General features: G+C 33.7%; 1 long non-coding RNA gene across 1 annotated transcript in view; it reads left to right on the top strand.

Annotated features, from left to right (window-relative positions):
• Nucleotides 1-17,916, top strand: part of LOC145243784 (uncharacterized) — a 169,114-nt gene extending 151,198 nt beyond the window's left edge. Inside the window, exon 3 of the long non-coding RNA XR_013862941.1 lies at nt 16,982-17,916. This is a non-coding gene — a long non-coding RNA (uncharacterized LOC145243784). The remainder of the gene's footprint in view (nt 1-16,981) is intronic.
• The last annotated feature ends 3,372 nt before the right edge of the window (nt 17,917-21,288 follow it).

Below are 21,288 nucleotides of genomic sequence, written 5' to 3'. Positions count from 1 at the left end.
TTGGTTTCGGTTTCGATTATAGCTAATGGCACCAATAATCTATTTCTTAAAAATAATTTTATCAAGAATTCTTCATAAGTCTTGGTTTCGGTTTCAGTTTTAGCTGATGGCACCTTAGTAATCTATTTTTTATAAATAATTTTATCAAGAATTCTTCATTAGTTTTGGTTTCGGTTTTGATTATAGCTGAAGGAACTAAAAGTATATATATATATATATATATATATATATATATATATATATTCATAAGTTTAGGATTCGGTTTCGATTCAAGCTGATGGACTCAAGTCATATAGATATATGTTTTATTTTTAAAATCGCAACTTTATACTATATAAAAATCGATAGAACATTAACTCTATAATAATATATACGAAATCTGTAAGAATTAAAATATCATATTTAAGTGTATTTTACGATCTGGCTATACTGAGCATCCCTACTAGCTTCGATGAATACTTTTTCAGTTTTAAATAAAATAGCTACAATAATATCAGAGCGTCTCTATTTATGTTGAATATCTACAGAATGCCAACATTAATATATTACATATGAATCAGTCCCCTGTGGCATTTCCACAGGTCCCGCTAGTGTAGAATATAATTGGTCAGCTACTTAGAGCTGTTTGTAGGAGAACTTTGAAGTTCTATTATGAGTTGCTCGTGTTTAATTTAGCTATTTTATGGCAGTTCTGGGATACTTGAATGGAGAGTAAAAGTAAACCCTAGTCAGCTTCGTAACTTTTGTTCTCTCTCTATTTTATTCTTTAGTCCTTTGATTCCATAAGCAATGTCTCTGATAAAGGGAGAAGAATTGCTGTTTTTGGATAGGCTGTTTCTTGAGTTGATTATATGTAGTAATTTCAAATCCTTTCGTTTTATTAATCATCATTCAACTGTCAATTTACTTATCTCATTAATACATATCCTTGAGCTGTTTTTAGCCTTGATAAGCAGTGATTAACTAGTAAAAGGAGAAAAATAAAATTCGCCAGGAAGCTGGTATTGAATGCTGGTGCCAATATTGTATTCTAAATAAAATTCCATACTATACATTTTCTTACATTCATTTCTCGTAAAGATGATATTTCAGTAATAGTAATAGCATTAGTAATAGATCGGCTGTAAGTGACATATCCTTAGCCTATATGTCCTATCTACCTGCTTGGCTGGAACAACATCGCTTGTGGGAGTGTCAGTCTCTGTCGCAAAGGTCATTGGTAAAAGCTGAAGCATCCTCTCCAGACTGTAGGCTGTAAATTTGTTGATTGGGTGTTGTTAGATGCTAGTCTGGGCAGCTTGATATGGAAGACATGCTATTGCCCACATAGCATGTTGCCCTGTCCATGTCACTGATTAATCCAAAGGAACTACAAGACTATTGCAGTTTGGCATTGCAGGAGCTGGTAGAATGGAATTGTAGATAACGCTGAGCTGCTTAGAGGCTCTATTCTGGAGTTTTCCTCAAAGTTTTCTCTTGAAACATTTTTCTATTGGTGAGTATTCCACAAGACAACTGAGGTTTGAAATTAAGTTTTTACCTTCCCCTAAATGGATTTCCTTCCAAAGCTGATGAGCTCCACGTACCAAAAAAACAAAAAAACAAAAAAAAAACCTGCTGAATTTCATGTACCAAAAAAAAAAAAAAAAAAAAAAAAAGCTGGTGACCTCCAATTACTGAAAAAAAAACAAAAAAAACTGATTATGACGCCAGTGATCTGCCTTCACAGTTTCTATAGTAAATTGCATAATAAATTATATGCAAGTAATAAGAGGAAGTTACTTCCAATCAACCTGTTATCAGTTGTTATCTCAATTTATTTTCAATTCATTTGAATACTAGCAGGGAGATCCGACTTTTCCTGGAATTAAATGATGATCCCTCCCATATTTTCGCCCATATTTTTTATTGCCATCGAAATCGGTGAAATTGACTATTTTTCAATCAATTCGATTAATTTCCTGCTCTAGTTCAGGACTCATCATGGTACACGGGGAGGAAGCTTTACACACTTCTCTGCAGCGACTTAGTCTACACTATATTGTAGTCTACATTGCACTGTAAAGAATCTACTGTTGATTTTATAAAATTATTTTGTACATAACAGCTTGAATTAAAATTTAAAATGCAAAAGTCAAGTATCATGGTTCCATTGCACTCTAAGCAGAAATATTAATTTCGAACACGCCTCTGTCATATCAAAGAACCTATTGTTGATTTTATATGCCGGACCTTTCTGGTTGTACGATGATAATGGCTTGAATTTAAGTTTAAAATGAAAAAGTCAAATATTATGGTTCAGTTGTGCTTTAAACAGAAGCATTCATTTCGAACGCATCCCCAACATATCAAAGAACCTACTGTTGATTTTTATAGGGGGGGCCTTTCTGCTTGTGTGGTAATAACATTTCTCAAATGCACTTGCGATGTTATGCTGTATAAAGTATTAACGTTGATAAAAATCACCTGTTATTTCTTTCATCGAATTATTTCGATTATCGATACTTATTAAAGACATTTCGATACAAAGCCTATCTGAGAACACTGCCAGATGCATAAAGTGCATTTGTGTTAAATTTCATAAAAATAGACCCAGCATTTCAGAGTCCATTGGGAACACACACACACGCGCGTGCGCGCGCACACACACAATTCCTTTTATTTAATAGTAATGACAGCGATATTATTTTGGATTTTCATATATATGGGTGTATTGTCGTAATTTTGTGATCGTTAACAAAATCCGACTTTTGCGTAACAATAGAAATCTAATATAAACATAATAATAAATGAAAAACAACCTCAAATGTTAGATAATAACATTGTTAAAAATTGAATCTTTGCACTAATTTGATTTAGTTTTATCGACATTTGAAAGAAAATCGCTTTTATTTCTCAAAGCGAAGTTATGTTGACAAATCTAAAGAACCAGATACATTCTAAGATGAAGTGCTGTTGTCATATATAGAGTTTTGCCGCTTAGAACATTCTTTCTTGCCTTGACAAAGTACAAAACTGACTTGGAAATCTAGTGGGGGGGGGCGGGTCTTTTCTCTTTTCTACAGCCTCTTCCTTCCAAGAAAAGATGTTCGTATTAATTAGATTTTTCGGACTACTGTACTCAGCTTAAGTGTCATTTTCACAGTGTTGACTGGGTAGAGATCCTAAGTAATTTATAATCGTATTTTCTGTTGCTCACACTGAGAATTGAACCGTCAACCTTCAGGAGAAAATCACTTTTACAATTGATTTTTCCAAATACTCAAACCACTGTGCTATGGGTCCGCAAGGACCTGTGGGCAGTGGTTCATCCAGTCAGGGTTGATAGAACGAGAGCATGCTACCCCCGTGAAGTAAATAAAGGGTTCTATTTGAAATTCTGTCAAAATTCCTGAGTTCGACAAGATACACCTGAAGAAGGCCGTAGGTTACATCGACTGAAACGTTGTGAAAATATCATTCCAGATGAGAACAGTAGTCCGAAAAATCCAAATAATACAAATAACCAATCCTCATCTAAAAAAATTCAGAAACGTAAGAAAAAAGGCTGTTAGTTTGTCTATACTCTATCACTATTTGTATGCTTGGTGCTGCTCTAGCTACAATCTGTAAATAATTTTCCTTTCTTCCTATGTGTGTCTGGAGCTAAACGGACCTTTCATGAGCAAAGTTTCTTTCCATGGACTACTCGTCTGTGGAATACAATATCACGGGACTGCTTCCCATTTGACCACAACATGATCGTTTTCAAGTTCAATGCTAGCAAATTCTTGTTGGGCCGTCTTTTTAAATAATCAAATTTGGCTTACTTTCAACCATCGTCTCCAATCATCAAGGTGTTGGTCTCACTGACCACTTGACACAAACCTTTATCCTTCAGTGACCCTTGGCCTTGATAACTAATTAGTAAAAATAAAAAATATAAAGTTCAATTCAAACAATAAAAAAAACAAAAAACAAACATAACAGGTAGTTTCTTAAATCGATATTCTTTGATAAAATGAATGATAAATAAATGGTAACTGTATTTTCGTTCATTAATCTGCATAAAAAAATAGTACATGTATGCGTGTGTAAATATTTAACCAATAAACTCTTGAACTACTGGCCATATAACACTGAGATTAACAAGAAATAGTAATCATACACCAAGGGTGGTTTATAACGAGTACATTTTTTTGTTTGGATGGATGAATAATGCGTACAGGAATATGTCGGCAAGTTGAAATGCAAAATGTTCATTTCAACTTGCCGGCATATTTCTATTACTTTTGCGCATATGCAAATACATTCATAGTTTGAAGCGGTTTGCTTTTAAATCTTTCTTATCTGTTAATAGCTTAAACGGTAAGGAACACGACTGGAGCGCTAAATGCTTTGGTTTCGATTCTAGCTTATGGCACCCAAGTCGTTTTTTAAAATCTGTACTATAAATAGAGAATTGGCTCTTTAATAATAAATACGAAGTCTGCATGAATTAAAATATATTTAAACATATTTGATGGCCGGACAAGGCTGAGAAAGATCGGACAATCCCTGCTAGTCAAGAATAACAAAAAAGAGTGCTTGCTTACAAATCATAGAAAAAAAAAAAAAACTGGAACAAAGTCGCTGTAGATAAAAAAGATTTAATTAAACCAATACAACTATCTTTTCGAGACTAGTTTGATGAAAGTCTCTCTTGTACTAGTGTTCCTTTTCCGTCTTTTTTTGCTACTCTTGTCTTCAGTCAATATTAACATTTTCCTTTCTTTTCAAAGAGTCTCTGTGGACCGTATTCTTTTCTTTGGTTTGGTTGGTTTGTTTTACGTCATATCAACCCTCTCTGGATTATTTTATGTCGAATCCGGTAATTTTAGAAGAAAAAAAAAGGTTTTATCCTCGAATTCAATTTCTTTATATCTTCAAATATTTATTCATGGTGTTAAGTTGGGTTGTTTTCGTTTTGGTATATCAACACTTTTTGTGGTCAATCATTTGGGGAAAAGGTTTTATGCTTCAAATTTTTTATATATTCAAATGTTTATTCATGGTGTTTGGTTTGGTTGTTTTGTAGAGAAAAAAGTTATTTTTAGTTTTGGCTTTGCGCAGCATGTTTTGCAAAGGGAAAGGTAAAAAACAATAACATCAATGTTTGGTCATGAAGCCGATATTTTCAGAAAACCTTATCTGGTAGCACCAGAATTCTTTTTTTCTTCTTCTTTCTTTTTTTTTTTTTTTAACTTTTTCTGGTTAAAATGGCTTTAAACATTTGGGTTTTTTCTTATGCCTAATTTGATTAAAAGCTTTTCAAAGGAACAAAAATATTTATGAGGTCTTATGCATTAGATTTAGAAGGACGGACAAATCGATTGATCCCTTTTCGAAGAATGCTAGTTTAAGTGATGTAATAATAATAATCACGGAGAAACTATAAATTGGGATAAAAATTAAAAATTTCCCCAGTTTATAAAAATTTTCTCATTCACTGACGAAGAACAAAATTTTCTCATTCACTGATCAAGAACAAAATTTTCTCTGCCACTGACCGAGGACAAAAATTTTCTCCTTTACTGAGCAAGAACAAATTTTTTCTCCTTCACTGTACGAAGAACAAACAAGATAAAATGTATTATAAGAACAGTTACTGCACTTTGCGCTGCTTCTTTGAATCACTCCTTTTGTAAATCAAGTAATATACTACATAACCTAGGTTAAATGCACTTAACGGCATTGAATATAAATTATGATCAATATTTTGAATAGATGACAAAGAAACGAGCAGGCGTATCAAGTTATAAAAACAAAATATTTGTTTGATAAAGGTGTTGAGACTTGACAATCAGTATGAAGTGAAGCTTTAAGAATAGAAGAAATTTAGTTTTAAAGGAGGCAAAACAATGCAGAGATATAACGAATAGACTCAAATTAAGGTTATGCAGTTTCAACACTATCGATTCAATACACTCGTGAAATAATAAGGCTGAAATTGCATATTCTGTTCCGCCATTATATATTGATTCAGTTTGAGTCTATCCCTACATTGTTTTGCCTTCTATAGACCTAATTTTCTTTTATATACACATTAAACAATGCTTCAAGCAAACTACATTAACCTCTTATTTCATAATAGGCCAGAATGTTTCTTGCTGAGAACTTTGCTTTGAGAGTTCATCAAGCATGGAAGTGTTGAGGTTTTAGTCATCTACTGGAGTTAACGGACCACTACATGAATTGTAAATACTTGAGTCACTCCCCTGACGTGTGTCAAGGACTTCAAGGACTTGGACTGTTTTTCGTGGGTGTGTAGAGAGAGAGAGAGAGAGAAAGAGAAAGAGAAAGAGAGGGAGAGAGAGAAAGAGAGGGAGAGAGAGAGAGAAAGAGAAAGAGAGAGAGAGAAACAGAGATTGTAAATAGAGTGACGAAAATACTCAAGAAATTGTTGTAACTATTAACAAACAGCTTAAAAGTGTGTGTGTGCGCACGCGCGCGTGTGTATTTCATTTTACTTCATACGAAGTTCTCAGAAATCAAGGGGCTCCTTTCTTTGGGCTAACATTTGATCTCTATATGAGATACATAGATATTCGACTATTCTATTAAAATTCCCCTTTACCTCTTAAACACTGAGTTTGTAAAAAAGTTGTGAACATAATTTCCCCCCTTCCAATTGCCCATTTAAATATGTTACAGTATATCTTTCTTGTGGTCTTTTGATCTTGCCAGATTCCAGGACAAGAATTCATCTAGTCTGGTGGAGTACCCAGCTACATGCTGTTACTTGAGGTAGCATCACTTGGAGAAGGTGCACCATTCCTTATAAAGGCCAGTGTGGGTTATTCATACAGAGGAGCTCTTATTTGACCGCGAATACTATGCGATTTTGAATAGTTAGTCAGGATGAACATGTAGGAGAAAGTATCCTTATGCCAGGTTATTCTGACAAATCCGTGTACAGAGAGATTTTAGACACTTGAGGATAGTATCCAGTAAGCATTCAAGTTCTCTCCATTAGGTATTCAAATGGAGTGTACTTGTGGTACCTGGCATTTCCAAGCAATCAACATACTAAGTGCTGACAAGAATATAAAAATAAAAATTAGTGTTTCAATGTAAACGAGTACAAATGAGAAAAACCTGATAGATTACATTATGGTGTGTCGTGAACATCGAATTTACATAGCAAACTGAAAGTAAAAGTAATACATTTGTGAGTGAAATTAAATGGCATTTCTAATAATTATTGATAACTAGCTGCACCTGGCAACGCGTTGCTGTGGCTCAATTTGATTAAATGAAAACAACAACAACAACAACAACAACAACAACAAAAAAAACAAGAGAAAATTCATGTTTCTTATGCACTTAATTTCTCAATACTTGTGGATACACAATATTTTTTAGTGTTTCATTTTCTGTGCAGATGTAGAGATTGTCCTGTTTGCCGACTGTAAGAAACGCAACATATAATTGTCCGTGTGAGAAGCAATCAGTATGTAAATGTAATCCACACAATTGTAAAATCTCTCCTTAAGTTTTGTTGATGGTGATTGCGAACACCAATCGAATTAGGAAATGCAATCTCTTAAATTGAAATGACAAATCTGTTGGAATAATTCTATGCCCGTTTGACTGACAACTAGACGCCGTGCTGCTTATACTCTGCGAGTACGACGACCTAAGTCTCATATTCTTCGGGGCATTTTAATTAAGAAAAGAAAATTGTAAACTCTTGAGGGTTACAAAAGACAAAAGGAAAAAGTATGGGAGTTTGGTTTTACTATGGGCATGTATGTGAGCACGCACTAAAAATGTTAAATTAATAAATTTAACCGATAATTTTGATGAAAGTTTAGTCGCTTATCGATAATAAATCGATGGAAAAAATGAAAAGAAAACATTTAAAGCACGTCTGTTATTTAAGCCCACCATAATTCAGACCACAGAGTTAGAGTCATATCCCAGAAGAGCGCCTGTAAGTCAGTTAAAATCAGAATAAATTAAAAAGAAAATTAGTAAACCAACAAAGTTAAATGGGAGATCGATAATAATTCATTAACAAAAAGGAAAAAAGAATGCAAAAATATTATTGGATGAGTTTTTAAAAAGGAAATAATATGACAAAGTTTTTTTTTGTTTTTGCGGTAAGTCTTGAATTGCACTTAAAAGTCTGTATAAGTCACGGAACGAAAATGAAATATCTAAAAAAAAAAAAATCACGTCAAGTAGTTTTTTTTTTTACTTCAATAAACTCACATTTTACGGCTCAGCGAGTTGTAGTGTTTTCGTCTGCATGATGAAATCTGATGAAATAAATAAAGGAGAGATAACTCAATTTGAGGTGTACTCAGCATTATGTATAATAGTTTAGTAACCAAATCGCTAAGTCGTAATTTTTATTTTCTTTGTAAAAAACGACTTGATCAATTTACATAGTTTTTGGAATATGACAATTTTGTTCGGTGATAAATACGTACATCATAAAGATTTTTCTGTATCTCTGTTTTTGTTAATAAGTGCAATTATGAACATGCACCGTTTTTTTTTACACAAATAAACATGCTTACTTTTGCACATTTTTTAAGAAAAAAATATTGCTTTCAAATATAATAAATAAGAATATCCGTGAACTAATGTTTACGTTTTTCATGCCAAATAATTTTTTAATATGCCCTATTACGTAAGTATGATAAATATGAAAAAAATATCGAAAATAAACATATTTATTTAAAAAAAAATTATATGCGATACATTCATAAAAGTAAGTAAACATGCTTATATAAAAAAACAATTTACGAATAATCTGCATTCATTAATTACAGTGAAAATGTGTCTGTAAATAAATGTATTTAAAAGAATATGAAAATAAATATACTTATATGAAAAAATACGTGCGATACATTCGTAAAAGTAAATGAACATATTTAGTTAAAAACAGTTTCTTATTTAATTCCTGCATAAGTATCATCGCGTTCCCCCCTTTTTTTGTAGTTTTAAAGTTTACAGTTTTTGTTATTAATGTTATAACTTTGTTACAGTAAATTAAGTAGTTGAAAAAAATCATTTATGTCGTGAAAAAAAGTAGTCGCTTTTTTCTTTTATTACAATTCGGTCCTCTTGCAGTTTAGGGAAACAGAAATATGAGGAAGAAAAATGGGGCATAAGTCATGTTACACCGGTAGTAAGAATCCCACTTGATTGAATAGTGAAATTGACGTTATTACTATAAATTATTGATAGAATTTAAAAATTGAAATAGTTGTAAAATAACTTAATTTCTAAGTATTTCATAATTATTAGTATAAAAAAAGAATTATTGTAAAATAATTTTTAAAAACTTAAAGTCATATTTAAGTAACACAATTGGATTGGCTATTTAAAGTGAAACATTTTACTTTATTTTAAAATTTAAAATGATTAATTAAATCTCTAGAAAATCGAAAATGCAAGTTGACAACAAATTGCATTTTGAAAAAAAAAATCCTGTATTTAATAAAAGTCATTTAATATAAAAAATATATTGTTTTCTAATATTGTCAATTTCAATATTTCATTTTATTCATAAAATGACGCCAATTTCAGTATCCAGTCAAGTGGGATTCTTACTACCGGTATAACATAACTTATGTCCCATTTTCTTTCTCATATTTCTGTTTCCCGAAATTGCAAGAGGGCCTACATGTCCTTTAATGTTTTGTCTAATGGAAATTAAAATTTTTACCGCAATAGTCGTAGAATTTTCCTGTTTTATTTATTTAATTTTGTTTTTGTTTTTTTTTTAATGTAAAACGTAAGTTTGACCAGGAAGGCAAAAAAGAATATTCAATGTTTTTTTTTTTTTAATTTTTATTGTTGTTGTTATCAATGTTTTAAACTTTGAAACAGCGTTGGTTTTAGCGTCCAAAATTCTCGTATGTAAACGAACGAATCTTTTCAAAAGAGCCAACGTGATCATCCTAAATCATAAAAAGTTGTTAAAATAACACATGCCGATTTTGTTTACGTGAAAATTTAATGTTTTATCGACAAGCAATTCGATGAAAAAACAAACTAACAGAAAACGTTTTAAAGAATGCCTGTAGTTGAAGGTCATCGAAAGAGAAATGTTAAAGAAGTGGGGGAGGGGTAAAGCGTTGCGTTCGTTGTAGATCGGCTGGTCTTAAGAAACATCGACTTCTAAAAAAAATTTAATATTGTAATATTTTTTACATTAAGTATATAAAAATACGCGTGCATACGATTAAAATGTTATAACAAAATTTCAAAGCAATCGTTAAAGTAGTTTTTAGATTATCAATTAGTAACATACGAACACTTACATTGTTATTTATATAGATAATGGTGCTAAGAAGAAATGGTTGTCATATGAAGAAGACTTCCCGGTGTATTTAGGTGGGAAAGGAAGCATTTTATTTTTAAATATCTGTATCTAGTACGCATGTGTACGTGTGCTCAGGGACTTTGTGAAGATGTTTTTTTCATAAAATAGTGTTAAGGAATTTATTGTTCGTAAGATTGTGTTTTGGGAAAATATTAGTACCCTATTAGATCTAGTCCTTTTATTTATTGCTTAATTCCTGAATCACGAAACTGTTCCAGATCTAAAAGAGAAAACTTATATATCCAATTTCTTGCCAATGTTGCTGGAAAAACTATTGCATCATTTTACTACACCAGAAAGTACCTGGCACCTGATGTAATTCTCTACCTGTGCAAGAGTCCGATATGTTCTAATATGACGTACATCTGGAGAGATGCGGCTCAGGGCAGTATTTCTTGTCTGGTGCTTATTAAGATAGAGTCGACAGACCAATTGTTTAAATATGTCATTTTAAGAAAAAATCAATATTAGGACTTAACTATCATGTCGAAAATACTAATATATCCAAAAATTACGAAAATTTATCCAATAGAAAGCTATGTATAGTTAAAAGTAATTTTTACAGAAAATTGGGTAAAATCGCATTTTATTTAAAACACAATAGCAGTTGTTCTACTCGAAAAAATGTCGTAAATTTTGGATGTATTTACTATTTTCGACATGACAATTAAGTACGTATATTGCTTTACTTAAAACGGCATATTAAAAATTGATTTGTCGACTCTATTTTAATAAGCATCTCTTGCCTTGACTGAGTACAAAATCGACTTAGTAATCTAGTGGACGGTGATCTCTTCTGTTCCCTACAGTCGCTTTCTCACAAAAAAGACGTTGCTAGTCTTTCTCTGCTCAACTGCTATCTTCGTAAAAGACGCTTGATTGCACCTAACTCTCTGGTTCCTCATATAATATCCACAGCAAGGAATTGCTTTGCTATAACCAATGCAAAAAGACTTTCCTTTCTTTCTCCGTGTACCTAATATCAAATGAAAATTTCGTGAACATGGTTCATTAAATTAATCATTTTCAATCCATAAAATTCTTCATCGTTCAATTTGCAATCTATTCCTTTTATTAGCCTTTATCTTTTCTTCTTAGCCTTAATACTAAATAAAAAGTAAACAGCACCAAAGCATACAAACATACATAGAATATCCGTGAAGGAATAATTTTTGCATGGCAAAAAGAATGTTGATAACGTCAGTATTTTTTAATGACGTCATAATTTGTACTCAGGTGTCTTAAAGTCAATGTTTTCGTTTTCAAAAACTACTAAAGTTATGGCCATAAAATTTTGTAGGCATGTAGGTAAGGTATTGAAAAATAAATAATGCTTTAAGAATGACGTCAGAGTTATTATGATGACGTCATCAATTTTACAAAAATTTGCTCTGATTTTTTTGGTAAATTTGGACTCCTGAGATAATAATGCAACATGGCCATTATGGTGTATGTATTTTTAAGTTCCGGGTAAAATGTTTTTGCGATTTGTGTCTGCTGCAATTTGGAAGAGATTACTTTTCTTTAAATCGAGATTTCTCCTCTCGATATTCCTTTAAAACACCTTTATTTAAAGTTTTAAACTTTCTTTATTTTTGTGGATCCGGTTTGAGGTTTCGTTAATGTCAAGGTGCAAGCAGTGCCCTCATCAATTTTCAGCCTTCCAGTCGCTTATATGGTAAAGTCATCAGAATGAGTAATTCATGTAAAGTTCAAAGAACGGTAAGAAATGGTAATAGTAAATCCAGATAAGAATCGCGAGTGTAATGGCCTGCACAGTTGAGATCTCTTTCTGATTCGGTCTACACATGAATATCACCGTATCACCAGATGGGAAGACACCTAGGACAAAGTAAAAAACAAAAACAAAAATTGTATCGCTTTTAGGCCTACAAACAAAATAGCGAGGGAAAAATGAATCTAAGAACGAAAGAATAAAGTATAGACAAAGCTTCTTGCCTTTCTGGGGTGGGGGTGGGGGCATGGTTAGATGCATGGTCGTTTTTTGAATTGAAACAAATCCAGCTCCTATGAAAGGAACATTGTGAATTGAGACAAACGTCTCGAAGAATTTCACCTTCACTGATCGACGTTGGAACAGGTACTACACTCTGGTTCCAGTGCGGAGGGATTTTAGTTCTTTCCCAGTGCAAGAACTTAGACACCAGGGTCAGAAAGTGGGACTGACAAGTCATCCTCTCCACCAACAGGATGGGCACTCTGACCTGCAAAAAGTGCTTGGGCAGCTCTGTCGACATTCCTTAGTAAGAGCGCCTCATGTGATTAGCAATAAACTAACCCCTTGTCAAAGAGAGAAGGTAAAGCCTGGGAGGGTGGACCTCCTAGAACTGCACAGAACTATCATCACACCACAGTCAATAGGGACCAGGTCATTACAGGAATGGTCTAATCTATATTGATTTTAGCGGTCCGAGAATGAAATACCTAATCCAGTGTGGAGGCAAAAACAAGTTAATTAATAGTTTTGACTATGTACAGCTCTTTACCAACCCAAATCGGTTTTCTGGTCTTACCCCCCCCCCCCCGACACAGCTTTTGGGGTGAACACTGATGCGATCACTTGCTCATCTACAACCTTCAACCTTCATACTGCCGTACACTCTTCGACCACCATGAGTGAGCGTTTTTTTTTTTTTTTTTTTTTTTTTTACTTGACTTGACAAACGAAAAACTATGGTCCTATATCTCTTGGATTTCATCTTTATGGCTAGTGTTTGCATTGGGATGAATTGATGACTACGAATAATATAAAATATTTTGGATATCAATTAAAAAAAATTACCGGTGGGCTTGTTGCGTCATATGTTCATATGATCTTGGTTGATTCATTATATATTCTGTGTGGCTGTGACGAAAATGGGGACTCATTTAGCCAACCGATATTTAGAATCGTTTCTTGCCTTAATTAACTACCCTCTTCTAACAGTGAATTTTAGCTGTAGTCTAACTACAAACACATACTTTTATATACTCTTCTATATATGAGCATAGTTAAAGCATTTCTTTTTGTGGGGGTGAGGGGGCTTTTGAGTAAAAACGATGCTGTAAAAATACGTTGTCTGTTGTTGAGGAGAAATGATATGATGAGCGTATAATGTGAGTCTTAAAGACATGCTTAGATCTGATGACGTCAGAGAAAGATTAACTTTGGACAGTATAGGGAGATGTGTGCAGAACAGGAGATTTTGAGTGTATGGTCACATTGAAAAAAGTATGATAGTTCTTGAATCAATAGATGTAGAACAGTGAAGGTAGAAGGTTTTGTTCACAGAGGCAGGCCAATGAAAACGTGGAAGGAAGTGATAAAAATAGACGGGGGGGGGGGAGAGAGAGAGAGAGAGAGAGAATTTTTGACTTTGCAGTACTTAATTAAATTCACAAAACCATTACATGAAAAAGATTCAATCATCTAACCTGTGTACTGGCCTATTCAGTTAGGAAGTTCGCTAATGGACCAGGAGATCAGGGTTCAGTCTTTGGTAGAGTTGTGCCCAAAAAACATAATGATACTTGATACCTCATTGCTAAATACTCAGCATTATAAGATAAGGATCTGAAAGAAGTGGCGCCTTTCTCTACATCTTGATTTAGTAACTACTAATCAAAATAGAATCTTTTGGTCATCCTTGACTACGATTGAGCTATAAAAGGGACTTATCTATTTGTCTCTGTGTGTGTATGCTTGACTGTGTGTGCCATATGTGCGTGTGTGTGTGTGTGTGTGTGTGTGTGAGAGAGAGAGAGAAAGAGAGAGAGAGAGAGAGAGAGAGAGAGAGAGAGAGAGAGAGAGAGAGAGAGAGAGAGAGAGAGAGAGTTATGGACCCCGAAACGGCTGGACCGATTTTTATGAAATTTCACACAAATGTACTTTATGTTTCTGGCAGTGTTCTTTGATAGGTTTTGTATCGAAATGTCTTTGATAAGTATCAAAAATCGATAATAAAAAATCTGATGAAAAAAAGAAGAGGCGATTTTGACCAAACTTAATGCCTAACTAATATAACAAGTGCATTTGAGAAGTTTTATTACTACACAAGCAGAAAGGCCCGACATATAAAATCAACAGTAGGTTCTTTGATATGACAGGGATGCATTTGACATGAGTGTTTCTGTTCAAAACACAACTGAAGCACGATACTTGACTTTTTCATTTTAAACTTAAATTTAAACCACTATCACCGCACAAGTAGAAAGGCCAGACATATAAAATTTACAGTAGGTTCTTTGATATGACAGAGACGTGTTCGAAATTAGTGTTTTTGTGTAGAGCTCAACTGGACCATGACACTTTACTTTTGCCTTTTAAACTTTAATTCAAGCCATTACATATAAAAAATAATTTTATAAAATCAACAGTAGGTTCTCTACGGTGCAATGTAGACTACAATGTATTGTGAACTAAGTCATAGCGATGAGGCACGTGAAGCTTCATTTCGATGCACCGCGATGGGGTTCCAACCAGAGCAGACAATCAATCGATTTGATTGAAAAAAATAGTCGATTTAACCGATTTCGATGAGAATAATAAAAATATGGGAGGGTGAAACATTCGTCGATCCTCATTCCATCCCGGGCAGCGTCGGGCCTCCTTGCTAGTATATATATATATATATATATATATATATATATATATATATATATATATATATATATATGTGTGTGTGTGTGTGTGTGTATATACTTGTTTATTGTTATATAAACATGCTCACATCCCGCTGCTACAAATAGCCACTTGTTTCAATCAAACAACAGATATCATCAGGCAGCGACTTGACTATTAAAAGTTCAATGAATAATCCATTCATTATTCATTGAACTTTTAATAGTCAAGTCGCTGCCTGATGATATCTGTTGTTTGATTGAAACAAGTGGCTATTTGTAGCAGCGGGATGTGAGCATGTTTATATAACAATAAACAAGTATTATCAGCTCTTTTTATTGAGCACTATCTAACAACCTCGTTGAATTCATTAGTCCATTACTTTTGAATATAAAAAAACCCGAGTATATATATATATATATATATATATATATATATATATATATATATATATATATATATACCTTCAAATCCTGGGTCTCAAGTTACCCAACTCCCATTTTCTTATAGTTCAAAATCATTAATGATCATAGCACTTTGAAAATTTAAAGTACGAAGGTTTTACAATTGTGAATGGAAAGTAAATTCTGGCTTGAATATAAGTTTGAAGGCAAAAGTCAAGTATCATGGTTTATCTGTGCTCCTAAATCAAATAAAACATAACTTTCGTGTCAAAAGAATCAATGCATGTATACACGTGAATTTATGGGTGGAAACCTGTTTTCGTTTCTTCTTTCATTCGACGCTAGTTGCGTTCAGTTTCTTGGCTAAACAGGCCACTGCATAGATTTAAGTTTTGCTGAGTTGTTGAGTGATTAACTAAATTCAAGATCAATTCGTATGATTTAGCACCGGTGGTAGGTGGTAGCCCCTCCTCCTAGTGTCCGATTTAGAATATGAGTGGATAATAGAAATTATTTCTTAGCTTACCTTCGCCTCCTCCTCCGCGTTTCTATTAGAAGGAAAAAAAAGGAACTTTTTAGGCGATGGTTTTTTGATATGGCACGAGTCACAAAGACATTAAACTGTTTCTCCCCGTGTATTATTTAGACCCTTCAGACTAATAGTCTCATCTTGAGTGTTATTTTTACAACGGTTCGGTCGATGTAATCTCCGACAGTCTTCTGGTGTATCTTGTTGAACTCGGGAATCTTTCTGTTGAATTTTAGAATCTGCACGGAATTTCGGACGGAACCCTTTATTTAATCCATCGAGTGTGTGTGTGGGGGGGGGGGGTAGCATGCTCTCGTCCTGTAAACCATTATCGGGTAGAAGTCTTCACTAATTCGCAATTGTATTTTGAGTGTCGCCAGCACTGAGAATAGAACCTTCAAAGAGTGGAGAGTGTAACGTAACAATTGATTAAGCCAAGTACTTTATCCACCGCGTCACTGCAAAGAAGAAAAAGAAGAAGAAGAAGAAGAACAAGAACAAGAAGAACAAGAAGAACAAGAAGAAGAAGAAGAAGAAGGTATATCTATTAGTTTACCAAGTGACAACATACAAGGCAGCAGCTGACTTGAAGTATTAGTATTGTTTGTAAATAAGACGACGAATGATTTTAATAAAAAAAAGTTGTAAAGAAAAGAGAAGCAAAGTATGACATCATTTTCGACATTGCAGACAAACGAGTCAATTAATAACAATAGTAAGTACGACAGCAAAAAATGTTACCAAACAATTGTCTGCCATTTTCAACCTAACACTTGACTGAATTTCTAAGGTCATTAGTTGATGCTGTCGCCAGTTAAATTCTTAAAAACATAACCGCATACAAATTTGTCAGTCTTATTATTTTCGTCTTATTTTGATTTCCGAGGTTTGATTTTGTAAAAATATGTCGATAAAAAATACACTTATATTTCTGAAAATCTTCTATTTTACAGGGTGCAGCAGAAATATCTCCCACAATTTAAACTTTCAACTATATGTTACTAATGAACTTATGCAAATGTCAATGATGTTTTCATTTAGCTAATAACTTGTATTTTCTTTTTCAGGTGCCTTCATTAAGTAATAGGGTTTGGATTGGTACGCATCATGCTTTTACTGTAGAAATATTTTTTGAACAATGGTGAATCTGTAACTGCAACACAAAGAGCTTTCCGAGTTCATCACAAGTTAGGACGGCATGTTGCTGTTCCAGATTGAAAATCAATCCAGCTGTGGGTTGCAAGTTTCAGAGCTACATGTTCGGCACTTAAAAGAAAGCCACCTGGAAGGCCTCGAAGTGTTCGAACGCAAGACAGTATTGGAACTGTGAGACTTTCTGTTATTCAGTCTGCTACACGTTCAGCTCACAAACATGCTTTGATCTTGGCATTGTCTGATCGAACAGTCAAAAGAATTCCATACACTGATATGCAGTTCAATCCGTACGAGTAAATGATTGCTTAGAAACTTCATGAGCGCGACTGGGAAGATCGCATGTCAAACGCACCCTGTATTAAAGACAGTAGTCTGTGCTTGCCTGTGTGTTCAGCTAAAAGTCATAAACCACACGAGGCACAGACACAAAGCTTTTCAAAATCGGCGAATATCGGTATATTAATTTTATAATGTTCATTCGTTTCGGTGTCAACATGAAGAATTAGTTAGGGAAGAGGTGGGGCCGAAATTTAGAGTAATTTTTACTGTATTAATGTATTACAAAAAGAAATGGCCAAACCTTGAGGAACGCCGAGTTCTCATCCTCCTCGGAGGTTATTGATTGTTTTTCAAGTTTCTGCAATTTCCTTTTAATAAAATAACAAATTATTACATAACATTTTTCTCGGATTATTGCCCTAATCACCACTATTTTTCTTTCAACTCTTCAGGGATGAGTGTCTGTACCAGGCGTTCATAAAATGATAGTTTTGATACAAATTTATTTATCTTTTAATTAAAACCACTACTAACAATTACTACGTCATTTTCCCATTGACCACTGTACTGCACTGAAGATAAGGGTTAAAGAGTGTACAGTGGTCAATGGGACAATGACATAGTAATCGTTAGTAGTGGAAATTTGGTAAATTGGATTACTTAAGGGGATGGCTCATCAAGAATTTGTTTACGTTGGACTTGAAGATGATCATATCGTAATCAGCTGGAAAGCAGGCACATAGAAAAGAGTTCCACAGGTGTGCAGTTCTAAGAAATAAGCTTTGTTCATGGAATCTACGTTTAAGGAAATGGCAGAAACACTAGAGGAAGACCTCCAATCTATAGTGAAATGGGGACAAAAATAGATGGTCACATTCAATGTTGCCAAGACTAAACTTGTTTCCTTCAATAACTACAAGAAACCTTCTCTAACACCAATAGCAATGGCCAAAAACACATTACCTGAAGTTACTTCCTTTAAACTCGTCGGCTTAACGTCCACAGGGAACATGAATTGGAACAGATACACCGAGAACATTGCCAAGGCTGCTGTGAAGAAGGTAGGCTCTCTCTACCGTGCTAGAAAGCTACTTATGCCTGAAAATATCCTGTACCTCTATAAGGCTACCATTCACCCATGTATGGAGTACTGTTGTCACATCTGGGCTGGTGCATCTGCTACTAGTCTCTCGCTCATAGACAGGGTTCAAAAGAGAGTCGCCAACCTGATAGGTCTTGAACCGTCATCTAAGCTTTAACCTCTCTCCCATCAATGAAATGTTGCATTCCTCTATCTGTTCTACAAGTATTTTAATGGTGAATGCTCTGACGAACTAGAAGCACTTGTACCCCCTCGACATAAATACTCCGACTAACCTGACAAGCAGCTAAATCACACCCCTTCACAGTAGAGATCCCTAGGTGTAAGACAGCCTTCTACTTCAATAGTTTCTTCCCCAGAACTGCTAGACTTTGGAACTCTCTTCCTGGATTCTGCTTTCCCAACTGTACTGACATGCAGAAGTTCAAGTGTAATGTGAACAGACATCTTGCTGCTTATCTCTCTTCATAACATCTCCGCAACTTATGTCCCTGATGGTAGCCCCTACTTCAAAGTGGCTCTGTGCCTTGTTTGGGGTGAAAATTAAAAAAAAAAAAATACTGAGTACGAAATATACATAAATTAAAATATCATATTTAAGTGTATTTTACAACTGAGCAAGGCTGGTGACCTGCTAGTACACACACACACACACACACACACACACACACACACACGCACACACACACACACACACACATATGTATGTATATATATATATATATATGTATATATCAATAAATATTATATATATATCAATAAATAATATATATATTTCAATAAATAATATATATATATTATTTATTGAAATATATATATTATTTATTGAAATATATATATATATATATATATATATATATATATATATATATATATATATATATATTATTTCAACCCCGATATTGTATTCTTGATTTAAATAAAAAGAAGTCTGTTTTGTTCGTATGATAAATGAAAACAAATAAAACCTTTCGTGTATTCATTTAGCTAATTCTACGTCTAGCAAAGTCTTACAAAAGAAACGGTTTCCAGTCATTGCATTAAAATGGCTGGGTGTTTTTTCAGTATGGTTTCTCAAATAAAAATATCACTGAAATGGTTTCTCAGACAAAAATGTCTAGACGGAATGAATAAATAAAATAAAAAATAATAGATTCATAGTTGTCTTTGGGAGAAGAGTGAAGGTGTGTAATAGGGGAGCATATAAACTGAGTTTCGGGAATTTAGTCATTTTACTTGTACCAGCATATCGCCCGGCGTTGCCCGGTTGTAAAATATGATATTTTAATTTATGCAGATTTCGTACTTTGTACTAAAGAGCCGATTCTCTATTGATTATTATATTGTACCCAATATATAGTAGTGATTACAAAAGTTAAAAAAAAAAATTACTTGGGTGCCATCAACTAAAATCGAAACATTTAGCTGTCCAGCATTATACTCTACCATCTGAGCTAAGTCCATATACACATCAAAATTTTACAAATTAACCAACTTTAAGTTATAACTGTATATTTGCACATGCATAGATGATACATGTTAAGTCAACTTACGCCTGCCAAGTTCCAGTTTTCAATTTTGATCCCTTAGCAACTATTTTACCGGCTAAAAAACAAATTGAATTTCTTTTACAGGTCCGAATCTTCTATACATCAAGTTTCAAGCCTGTATACTAAAAATTGACAGAGCAGTTTGGTAGAGACCATTACGCACACAGATAGGCAAAGTTAATATATATATATATATATATATATATATATATATATAAAGAGAGAGAGAGAGAGAGAGAAAGAGAGAGAGATGCACATATATATATATATATATATATATATATATATATATATATATATATATATTTACATGGAGGTTACCACTTATCAAGGCCCAGAAGCCAGTCGGTGATAAGGCTTATTGCGCGTACAGTAATCAATGGGATAGTATCGTAGTAATAGTTAGTATTGGAGATATGATAAAGTGTCATTACTTAAGGAGGCGGTTCATCAGGAATTTGTTTGTGTTGGACTTGAAGACATCCAAGTTGAAGTCAGGAGGGAAACAGGCAAGCGGCAGAGAGTTCCACAGGCGTGCAGTTCTAAGAAAGAAGCTTTGTTCGTGGAATCTATGTTTTGATTTAGGCACAGATAAAGAGTGGGGGAAAATTATTGACAGTGGTTTCAGCTATATATATATATATATATATATATATATATATATATTTATTTTGGATGCCGTGACTAGACCTTTTACAAAAAAAAAAAAAAAAAGGGTTAATATAAAATAAAAAAAGAAAGAAAAGTAAACATTACTATGGAAAATTGCAGTTGCGAAACAAGAGTTGCGGAAGAAGATTTTCAGAAGAGTTGCGGAAGAATACCTTCTTTTCAGACGAAAATTGCAGTTGCGGAACAAGTTGCGAAAGAAGTTGCGAAAGAAGAGGAGCATAAAAAAAAAACAGGTCGAGAGTGGAAAACTTGAAAAAAAAAAACATATTGCACCAATCACTTCTTTTCTTTTTGTCTGCTCATTTACTACTTTTCTTCGCCACTGTCAGTCATATTTTCTAGTTTTGTGGAGGCCATAGTTTACTATCAATGTTGCTTGCGTGTTAAAGATGAATGTTCTAGTCTTCTGGGGCGGTTATGCACTATGATAAAATATACTGTTTCATATTCATTTTAACGTAGCAAATAGCTTGTCCTGCTTTAGAGAGGAAGTTAGAATAAAACCATTTTGACTTGAACATATTTTTATAAGTTTGTGTTTGGATTGTTTAAGTGGTATCTCGAGTTTTATTGTTATGGATTATTAAAGTTTGTTATGGATTATTAAAGTTTGTTA

This window comes from Euprymna scolopes, chromosome 22 (assembly GCF_053919585.1).
Source record: "Euprymna scolopes isolate OS-2025 chromosome 22, ASM5391958v1, whole genome shotgun sequence".
Taxonomy (NCBI): domain Eukaryota; kingdom Metazoa; phylum Mollusca; class Cephalopoda; order Sepiida; family Sepiolidae; genus Euprymna; species Euprymna scolopes.
The sequence above is the reverse complement of the archived record's forward strand: the minus strand, read 5'-3'. Positions and strand labels throughout refer to the sequence as shown.